This window comes from Eulemur rufifrons, chromosome 20, assembly GCF_041146395.1.
Source record: "Eulemur rufifrons isolate Redbay chromosome 20, OSU_ERuf_1, whole genome shotgun sequence".
NCBI classification, from domain to species: Eukaryota; Metazoa; Chordata; class Mammalia; order Primates; family Lemuridae; genus Eulemur; species Eulemur rufifrons.
The window spans coordinates 29,381,240-29,392,475 of record NC_091002.1 but is presented as its reverse complement, the minus strand read 5'-3'; the positions used below and the strand labels follow the sequence as shown (position 1 = coordinate 29,392,475).

Sequence of the window (11,236 nt, the reverse complement as noted above, 5' to 3'; positions counted from 1 at the left end):
CCCCCCGCCGCCATCTTGTGGGGCAGACTTGTCTTCTTCTCTTGTGCATGGTGGCTCCTCCATGCAAATATCTCACTTGCACTCCCAGCCACTACTGGTACCCTGAGGACACTGCCTCCTGATTGCATAGCTATGTCTCCTCTGGTGGTCAGCCTGGTGGTGAAGATGTCATTCCATGGTCTACAAAGGGATATTTTTTGGCCTTAAAAAGGAATAAAATTCTGACACATGCTACAACAGGGATGATCCTTGAAAACATTAAGCTAAGTGAAAGAAAGACATAAAAGGACAAAAACTCTCTGATTCCACTTATATGAGGTGCCTAGAATAGGCAAATTCATAGAGGGGAGAATGGAGAATTATTGTTTAATGGGTGCAGAGTTTTAGTCTGGGTTGATGAAAAAGTTCTAGAGATGTATGATAGTGATGGTTACACAACAATTTGAATACTCTTAATGCCACTGAGTTGTACGTTTAAAAATGGTTAAAAGGATAAATTTTAATTTATATATATTTTACCACAATTAAAGAAAAGGAATGAAATACTGATATGTGCTACAATGTGGATGAACCTTGAAAACATGCTAAGTGAAAGAAGCTAGTCACAAAAGACCACCTGTTACATGATTCTATTTATATTCAATGTCCAGAATAGGAAAATTCATGGAAAAAGAGTGAAGGATTCATGGTTGCCAGGGCCTTGGGAAAGAGGGGAGATTGGAAATGACCTCTAATAAATATGGAGTTTCTTTTAGGGTGATGAAAATGTTCTGAAATTAGTGGTAATGGTTGGACGGCTTTGTGAACATACTAAAACCACTGACTCGTATACTTTAATTGGATTTAGATTTCTTTCTTTCTTTTTTTTGAGACAGTCTCGCTTTGTTGCCCGGGCTAGAGTGAGTGCCGTGGCGTCAGCCTAGCTCACAGCAACCTCAAACTCCTGAGCTCAAGCGATCCTCCTGCCTCAGCCTCCCAAGTAGCTGGGACTATAGGCATGCGCCACCATGCCCGGCTAATTTTTTCTATATATATATTTTTAGTTGACCAGATAATTTCTTTCTATTTTTTTTAGTAGAGACAGGGTCTCACTCTCGCTCAGGCTGGTCTCGAACTCCTGACCTCGAGCGATCCACCCGCCTCGGCCTCCCAGAGTGCTAGGATTACAGGCGTGAGCCACCGCGCCCGGCCTGACTCGTATACTTTAAAATGTTTTACTTTTAATGGTATACTTTATCTGGGCACAGTGGCATGCCTATAGTTCCAGCTATTGGGAGGCTGAGGTCAGAGAATGGCTTGAACCCAGGAGTTCACATCCAGCCTGGGCAACAGAGCAAGATCCTGTCTTTAAAAAATAAAAAATTAAAAGGAAAAAAGAGACAACCCAAAGTGAGGAGAGTTATGATCTAGAATGGGAGTCTGCAAACTGAGGCCTGCTGCCTATTTTTGTACCAGCTAAGAATGGTTTTTGTAGATAAACATTTGCAATTAATTTGAGGATAGGACACACTAACTTTGAACACCAATTAAGCAAAATTTTATTTTCCCCATCTCCTGAATTCTATTCTTCTTATTAGTAGACTTGCATTATAAAAATATTATACTCAATTATTGTTATATTTTGAATTTCATTAATAAAAAATCTGTAGGAATTAATTTTTTTCTTATTATATGAATACTGCACCTATATAGTATCAATTTTGCCTCTCGGTCCACAAAGCTTAAAACATTTACTATCTGGCTCTTTCCAGAAAGTGTGCTCCTGTTCTAGACTCCAGAGAGATGTTGAAAATAATGTTAAAAAGTACTGTATAAAGATGAAATAGCCCCAAGCTACAATTACCTCTCAAAAATAACGCAGCCTGGAAATGACTAAAATTTCAATCAAATTAACCAGGTCACAAATGTTCTTGATATATTCTGCTGATTAAGTTTAGAGAAGTTAAGGAGAGAGGATAAAACCTTGTTTATGGCAGCTGTAATAGAAAGAAAAATGAATGGAAAATGAAAGGAAAAGGAAATGAATAGGAAAGTGTTCATGTATTTTTAATTGATGATAAAAATAATCATATAAAAATAATGACCTTGAACACCTACAGATTCAAGCACTGAATATACACTTTATTATCTATATTTAATTCTTGTAAGAATCCTGAGATGCTGAAGTCAGGGCTGCCCACCCCCATATCAAGTCCAGTTTGCCAGCGGTATAAAGCAGTACTTTGTCCAGAAAAATTGAAGCAAAAGAAGCTTGAGATTAGAGGGTTAATGGCCTTGAATGCTATGCTGGGAGAGAGCCTATATTCTGTTTCTTTTACCAGGTTATCTTTAGACTTGGAGGCCCTGAAGGATTTTCAGAAGGGGTGTGTGGTGGTCAGTCCTGTGTTTCAGGGTGATGAGAAGGATGGCTTTGGGAGATAACTCTCTGGGCCAGAGAGAACATTTTCAATAGTCCAAGGAAAAACAGGTGAGGGTCTGTGCCTGTATTGGATAAGAAGAAAATTCCACAGACACGTGGGCTGGGGGAGAAGGAGTCAAAGACCACTTCAAAGTTTCTGGTGAGGGCCAGCAGCATGGTCCTGTCATCTGAGTACTCAGGGAGGCTGAGGCGGGAGGACCACTTGAGGTCAGGAGTTCAAGACTGCCCTCAGCAACAGCGAGACCCCATCTCTACTAAAAATAGAAAAAATTATTCCGGCGTGGTGGCGCATGCCTGTGGTCCCAGCTACTCGGGAGGCTGAGGCAGGAGGATCGCTTGAGCCCAGGAGTTTGAGGTTGCTGTGAGCTAGGCTGACACCATGGCACTCTAGCCTGGGCAACAGAGTGAGAGTGTCTCAAAAAAAAAAAGTTTCCGGTGGCAAAATGTGAGGACCCAAATAAGAAACAAGTTTGTGGGAGGAGAATAATGAGGCCATTAGTGGCGGTGTCATATTTACAATTCCTGGAGAATACACAGGGCAGATTGTCTAAGGCACAATTGAAAATGTGTGTCTAGAAGTTCAGAAAGATGTCTGTCTGGAGAGAGAGGTTTGGGAACCGTGAGGATGACTGACCTTGGAAGAGGAGAGGGTAGTGGAACAGATGGGGAGAAAGGGAAAATATTAGGGAAAACTAACATTTCTAGAGTTGAGCCTAAGCAACTCTTACATCACTGAGAGGGAAGGGAGGAATATAGGACAGTTAGCAAGACACTCAGTGATAGTATCACAAGTCTTTCAAGGAGGGAGTGACAAGTCAATGGAATGTCACAGAGCCGTTGAAGAAGAAAAGGACTGTTAAACCAGCAATTGGATTTGGTAATTGGGAGGTCACAGATAAATCTGATAAAGCAGGGAGTGACAGTGCCTTGAGGGGTGATGGTGGGTGGGGTGGGAGGGGAGGAAGAGAGGTGGGAAGGCCCTGGAGACTGGGACCCTGGAAGGTTTTATAGAATTGAGAAAAACTGTGTCTAAGGAGGGACAAGGAGACACTGAGGAAGCCACAGTTAATGGAATAGCAATGGGAGAGGGGACAGACTTAAAAGCTCAGTGAGTCTTGACCTTGGAACTTCCCTTGTTCTATTCCAGAAGACTCCACATTCCTTGCTAATCAGAACACACAGTATGGAAGAAAGAAAAAAGGAAGGCAGGAAGAAAGGAAAGGAAGGGAAGGAAGGAAGGGAGACTGGCTGGAAAATGCTCTCATGCTCTCAGTGGTATAGAAACAAGATTGCCAGGCAGTGTTTTTCTCTGGGTGCTGGTCACAGAATCTCTGTCTCTTATTTTCCCCAACTTCAATGAGAGGATCAAAACCACCTGGCCTTCCAGTGTATACTGAATTTTGCAAGCCAACGCCTATATTTTAAAAATACAAAGTTATTAGAGAAATGAGATGACACATTACTGATTGTCAAAGTCACAGACCACACTTTCCTCTTTTATAAAATTCCCATAGATGCTGGCACCCCTCCCCCATTGATATGTGTGATGTCAGTTCCTAAAACTGTAAAACACGCAATTCCGATGATAAACTCTGCTTCTCGCCACGTGAGGTCAGGCGCTGTCCACAAGTTATGTCTCTCAAGAGTTGCTCTGGAAACTATTGAATTACTCGATTAGTAAAGCAACCACGACATTAGTTTCAAGATAGAAGGAAAGAAAGGGTTAATTATTATATATATGTGTGTATGTATATATATATATTTGGTATGTATTCAGATTATTTCAGCAGTGGCTCAAAAAATGTGGTCCGCAAACCAATAGCACAGCATCACCCGAGAACGGGTCAGCAATGCAAATTCTGGAGCCTCACTCCGGACCTCCAGCCTCAGCAACTCTGGGGGTGGGGCCCAACCATCTGCATCTTAATGAAGCCCTCTAGGTGGGGCGGCGGCGCGCTGAAGACTGAGGGCCTTTCCGCTCGGCAGCCCAATGACCCTACCCGTGGGCCGCACCTGGGGGCATCTGAGAAATGCAGAATCTCGGGCTGCACCCCAGACCCTGTAACTCAGAACCCGCCCCCTAACACGACGCCCAGGGAATTCAAGTCTGAGAAGCCTTGGTCTACATTGCCGTGTCCGCGTAACGTAATGAGGATATCCTCTCCAGTAAGTTAAAAAAAACCTGACAGCCTAGCTGGAGAAGCGGTGAAATTTTTTAAAAGATACAACCCATAGAGCCCAATGCACGGCTAACTGCCTGATTATCAGCCTGGAGCGATGACGGTGCTCTGTGTCAAGCAGGGTAAAAACGGGGTGAGGGAGGGATCTGGAGGGGAAGACTTGGGGACGAGCGCTGTGCATTCCATGTGGTCCCCCAGGAGCAGGTGTGACTGGCCGGAAGGGTCGACAAGGGGGGCGAGCTTTCTGCGCGGGGAGGGAAATGAAAGGAACGGGCAAAGGGCGCTGGGTGCGAGGCCCGGGTGCTCGGGGGAGCGCTCGCGGGGACGCGGGGACGCGGGGACGCCGGGACGCCGGGACGCGGGGCCTAGGGGCAGCCCCTCCCCTGGGGAGGCCCAAGGGCAGGGGTCGGGGGCGGGGCGGGGGTGGGCCCCAGGCCCGCGCGGGGGCGGGCGGCTACGCGGTTCCCCGCCCCCGGCCCGCCCCTCCGCGGCGCCATTTTGCAGGCGGCTGTCGCGGGGACCGGAGGCGGTGGCGGCGGCAGCGGCGGCAGCTGGCACTGCGGCGCCGAGGCGCGGCGGCAGGATCGGGACCCAACAAGCAGCAGCCAGGTGAGAGCCAGGCCGCTGCGCCCCACGCCTGGCCCACGGGCCGCACCTGCCGGCCCGGCCGCAAGGTGCCTGCTGCGCCCACGAGGCCGGCCTGGCACGGCCCCCGCGCGCTGTCACCGACCCCGCGGCGCGGCCTGCGCGCCCCCACCCCGACCCGTCTCCCCGGGCCCCGCGCCCGCCGGCCACCCTGGCCCCGGGGCCTGCGATGCCCGGCCGCCCCCAGCGCCTGCCGCCCCGCCTGGCCGGGTCCCTGGGGCACCCACCCCTGCCTGCTGCGGGAACCGCAGCGCGCTCGGGCCCTCAGGCCGCGCTCCGGGGAGGCAAATGGGGTCCCCCCGGGGCCCGGGTGGCCGTCGCCGCCCCTTCCCGGGCTCTGCGCCCGCGTGTCCTGGGGTTGCTCCCCCCGCCCTTCCCAGGTGGTGGTGCGGGCATCCCCGCGCCCCCTGGAATTCGGGGCCATCTAGAGGGGCGGCGAGGAAGGAGGGGTGCCTTTTACATTCTTGCTTTCTTCCCTCCTACAAAGGCTGCGCTAAGTCATTTTAGAAGCGGCTGCTCCGACCCCAGGGCCTTTCTCTCTGGCCTGTCCCCGGGGGTCGCAAGTCTCCCTGTTGCCACCTTTCGGGAAAAAGAAATTGACGTTTCGAGTGTGACTACTTTAAGGGCGCGGAATTTTCTCCTTCGTTTGCCCCTAGATGTCCCCTTGTATGGATGGGTAGCTGATGGGAACTCGGCCTACAGGCTGGGGGGTTTTAAGCATGACTGATGGGAAATCATCAATTGTCAGGGCAAAGGGCAAATGAGGGCGGCTGCAGGTGGAAGAAAGTCACCCAGAAGGGCTTTCTGCGTCTGTGGCATTTGCAGTAGCGTTACGTTACTTTTATTCTTGCACTGCTGGGAGACGGGAGGGAATCGATGCTGTTCCGGCTGACATTTGGGTCATCTGTGTGCAGAGAAGGCCCGGGATGTGCCAGGGCATGGGACCGGGAGTCCCGAGACAGCCTGGTTTGAGCTGTCATTAATTGGCCATGTGACCTCCCTCAGCCAGTTTCCTCTTCTCTAAAGCGAAAGGCTGGAGTCAGGGTGGCTGGAGCATTTTTCTTTTTTCTTTTCTTTTTATGTTTTTGTATTTGAGAGCTGTTGAGTTCGGGCCTCACCATTTCCAATTGTCTACACCTGCCTTTTCACCTCTGCACATGACTTTGCCTGCTTCCCCTGAAGGTGTTTGACCCTGGTGAGATTTATAAAGGGCCCTTTCAGCTCAAAAATTCAGAATTCTGTACTGGGTTATGGTTGGCTCTCTCAGGGTCACTTGTGAATGTATTACTACTGTTCTTTTCACTCATCTAAAATTTATTAATAATAGCTTTTGGGCACCGGAGGGTGTGTACACGGTAAGCCCTCATGGCACACCTGTTAGTTAAAAGGAGGCGGTGGGTGTGTCCAGCCAGCTACATGTTCCACATGACATACTGAGCGTGAGGTATCTGCTTTCTAGACTATTTCCTTTGCCAAAATGGCGACCAGCTTTTTTTTTCTTTCTTTTTAATATCAAAGCATTTCTCTTGGTTTTTTTGCTTGGAGAGTGATTTTTTTTTTTTTTAAAGAAAATACGTATTTTAGGAACTTTTTGTAGTGACAATTTTTTAGATGGTTACATGGCAGTTGTGTTCTCTGACTGTGGCACAGTCCATTAAGCTTAGTTTAAACGTGTGTTAGGATGTTTAAAAAATGCTTATGAAAGTACCTGGCTAGATTATCGCAGAGGGTTTTGCTGGGGTTCATGCCACACTACCCATCTCATTTCCGTAGCAAAGTCTAGTGGATTTAGCATTGCGGAAATGAGTTATGTGTCCCAGGGGCAAGCTCGCGCAGCTACCCATTCATCCTTCTCTCAGTCTCCGTGCCATGTACTGTTGAACAAATCATTATTGAATAAAACTCATTTTTCCCCCCTCCCAGAGCCACAGGTCTAGTTTGTTGGGTGTTGCAAATCTGAGTTGGCTATTGCTATCCTCCATAGCCAAACCTGGGATGGATTTGGGGACCCATTTCTGGTACCACTGGTAGCTTAAGGAATTTTCCCATTTTGGTTAAGGGAATTAAGTCAGCAGTAATAATTTGAAATTATATGGCGCTTTGTACTTGTAAATGAAAGCTTTTTAAAAACGTATTTTTATTTAATCCTCTTAGGCTTTTTTAATTTAAACATCTTACAGTCGGCCCCTGACCTGTTTCTAGGCCTTGCCTATAAAACGCCACATACCCGATGCTGGATAACCTCATTAATTCGTTTTCACACCCTGCTGTTCTTCCAGTTGTTCTCTCCTCAGAGGGCCTGGCGTCTGGGCTTTCTTTCATTCTTTCAGTAGGGAACCTTCCTGCTCCAGGTTAAGCCGTGCGTTACTGCGTCCGGGTTTAAACAAGCCCTTTGTGCGCTCTGTTGCGGTTCTCTCATTTTCTCCCTGGCTTTGCTATTCAGAGCCTGTTATTTTGTCACAGGTTCTAGGTCATCGGTTCTCCCATAATTGAAGTCTGCTTTCAGCTTGTGCCTTTCATAGGCTTTTCACATATTTAGTACATCGTTTGAGTGCCTAATTTGTGCCCATCAATATCTTTGGTGCTCTGGATGCTGCAGGGAGAGTCCCTGCTCACAGGGAGCTCCCACTGGACTATGAGACAATGAGACTTAGTGCCATGAAGAATAAGTCTGGCAGGACTCGGGGTATTCAGTGTTGGAATGAGAGCTGACACTGTTGAAGGTTAGACAGGGAGGGAGGGTCTGTTAGTCTGCTCAGGTTGCCATAAGGAAATACCACAGACCGGGTGGCTTAAACAACTGAAATTTATTTCTTGCTGTTCTGGAGTCTGGGAAGTTTAAGGTCAAGGTTCTGGCCAAGTTGGTTTCTGATGAGGGCTCTCTTCCTGGCTTGTAGGTGACCACGTTCTCCCTCCTCACATGGCCTTTTCTCTGGGCCATCTCTCTCTCTCTCTCTCTCTCTCCCCCTCCCTCCCTCTCTCTCTCTCTCTTCCTATAAAACCACCAATCCTATCGGATCAGGACCCCACCCTTAAAGGCCTCATTTAGCCTTAATTACCTACTAAAGGCCCTTTCTTCAAATAGACAAATTTGTATTCTCATAAAACCACCAGTCTTATCAGATCAGGGCCCCACCTTAAGACCTCATTTAGTCTTAATTACCTCCTAAAGGCCCTGTCTCCAGAAACAGTCACACCTTGGGGTTAGGGCTTCAACATATGAATTTGGGGAGGGGGGCGGAACAATTCATTTCATAGCAGAGGGCATGCGTCATCTTTGACTAAAGTTGTGAAGTAATCTAGGCTTGTGGATATCTGAAGAAGAACATTCTGAACGGGCGAAACGGCAGATGCAAAGGCCCTGAGGCAGGAGAAGAGAATTTGGTTTTGAGACTGGAGGGACAATGAGGTAAGGCCTGTAGATTTTACCGTGAGGGGTGTGGGAGCCATGGGAGGGTTTTGAGTAAAAGAGGGTTGTGGACTGATTCAGCTTTTAACGAGCACACTGTGGCTGGTGCTGTGTGAGAATAGACTGAAAGCAGCACAGCAGGGAGACCGACCAGAGGGCTGGTGTTGGGCAGAGGTGACAGTGGTCTGATTCTGAGGTGGGGCTGAGGAGATTTGCTGATGGACCAGAAAGAAAGTTGAGGGGCACTCCAAGGTTTCTGGCCTGAGCACCTAGAAAGAAAGTGGCCATTAACTGAGATGCCCAAGGGGACAGTTTCAGGCATGTTTAGTTATGCCAGCCCTACCTGAGCTGGAAAGGAGAGAGTGGATATTTGGGGGAGGTTGTCCTCAATGCACATGTAAGTCTTCTTGGGAAGTCTCCCTGTCCTTTGTCCTTCTCTCTCCTTTGACCTCAGGTCTAGGTCTTTCTAGAGCCCTCCATGGATTCCCTCCATGAAGGAAAGTGGCTTGCTTTGGTTAATGCTCAGGAAGGCCTTTTCCACTCATGAGATCTTTCTGCAGGTTGTGCCTAAAGCAGCTGATGGCTCAGGTTTCCTTGGGCATCTCATTGAGTACCTGGTGGAGGTCACGCATCTAGACTGCCTCCTCTTTTCTGAGTGTGACCCTTACAGAGTTCAGTCCCCTCATCTCAGTTGAATGCAAATGCGGTTTATTACGATGCCTTCTCTGTTGGAGCCTCTATAAACAGTTAGGGGCCCTAGAAGACAAGACAGTGAATCCCATGTGACAGGGCCAGTGAAACAGTGGTGGCACCCACGGGCATGGATTATATACTGGGCACTTGAGGTCGTTCTTGTTAGTTCTGACAGCCGGCAGGCAGGGCGGTTCTGGACCTTCATTTTATCCATGAAGGACTGGAGCTCGTGTAACTTCTCTAAGTGAACTCCTGAGTCTAGAATTCTGCTCTTAATGCTCCATTAGAGCATGGGGCCCTCACTGATAGAACACTGTTCCCAGAGCTCGTCTGAAGCTCTGGGTTTCTAAGTTCCTGCTGGTGTAGAAGAGGGCAGAGAAGCCAGCATCAGTTGGGTGCCAGGTGCTCTGCCCAGCACTTTGTGTGTTCACTCATGTTCAATCATGGCAGCCCTCTGGGACAGCTATTTAATTATTCCCGTCTTACAGCTGAGGATGCTGAGGTGTGGCAGGAGGGGCAGCTCCTTGCCCGAGGTCATGGTGTCACCAGGTAGCAGAGTCATGATTTGACACTAGGCTGGTGAGTTGCCAAACTCAACATTAGACTCTCCTCACACTGTGCCTCTGAGTTCCAGGATGCTTTTCAAGGACTTGGGATTGAAGGTAGGGTTGGGCTGGCGAAGGTGGGAGGGGCATTGCGGGTGCAGGGTCAGTGTGAGCAAAGGGCAGAGGTGGAGGGGCATGTGAGGGGGCGACTGGGTCCAGACAGTTGGAGGGATGTGATGGAGGTGAGGTGGGAAGGTCCTTTGACACTGTATCATGGGGCTTGAATTTTGTTTGGAAGGCCAGACTCCCAGAAGGGAAATGACTTGTTCAGATGTGCATTTTAGAAAACTCTGGGGCAGGGTAGAGGGGCACTGGGAGGAGGCCAAGGCTGAAGGCCAGCAGGACCCTATTCTTGCCCTGCCTTCATCTGCCGAGCTTCATTCCTGGCTACAGTGTTCTCCTTTGTGCACCCCAGCCCAGTTCTTTCTGTTAGTTCCCCCACTTCTTCCTGTAGGAATCTTCTCCCCACCCCACCCTAACACTTTACACTTTTTTTTTTTTTTAAACGGGCTTCTCTTTGTTTAAGCGAACACATACATACCCCAGCTTCATTTAAGTATGTTTGCATAAGCTTTTTCATTCTGGGCCATCGTTTCATCACAGAGGCTTTGTGTCTCCTTGTGTCTCCGAGGGTGGTCTTCTCCACCCTGCTCCAGACCTTAAGCACTGCTGTGTCCTTGGCCTTCAGGGAGAAAATGCCATTTCTCACGTATTCTACTTTAGTTGGCATTTCAGCCTCAGATTTGGCTTGGCTTTATTGACTCCTGCAGTGCTGGCTGAAATCCTTTGGTATCTCCAAGGGCAAATCACCTGGCTGGGGGTTAACTACAAACCCTTCCTTGTCTGACAGGGTGGATCCCCAAAAGAGTTTCTCATTCAGAAGTTCCGGGGTGAGGCCTGAAAATTTGCATTTCTAGGAAGTTCACAGGTGACTAGGATGCTGCAGGTAGGGGAACCAGCAGCATCTGCTCTAGCAAAGGTTTTATTGCAACACAGCCAGGCTCACTCAAGAGACCGTTTTAACCCTCAAGTCTAACATACTTGCTCTCTGGCCCTTTATGGACAGCATTGACCCCTGCTTCACAGTAAGATATATGTGATCATTGCTAACAGTTTTCTATTGAGTTCATGTTTCTTTTTATCAAGAGCTCTCTATATTTTAAGACACTGTTTCATAAATTATTCCACAGATGTATGGTAGTGGGGAATATATGCATAATTCAGAGTGTTTAGGAGTATAATAAGCACGACACTTCTTTTAAGTCTTCTGTTTTATCTAAAATTA

The 11,236-nt window shown here is 48.2% G+C and overlaps 1 protein-coding gene across 3 annotated transcripts in view; it reads left to right on the top strand.

Annotated features, from left to right (window-relative positions):
* The first annotated feature begins 5,150 nt into the window (after window positions 1–5,150).
* SLC23A2 (solute carrier family 23 member 2) overlaps window positions 5,151–11,236 on the top strand; it is a 108,496-nt gene continuing 102,410 nt past the window's right edge. For all 3 annotated transcript variants that reach the window (XM_069496481.1, XM_069496479.1, XM_069496478.1), the window contains exon 1: window positions 5,151–5,208. The gene's annotated coding sequence lies outside the window, so the exon portion shown is untranslated. The remainder of the gene's footprint in view (window positions 5,209–11,236) is intronic.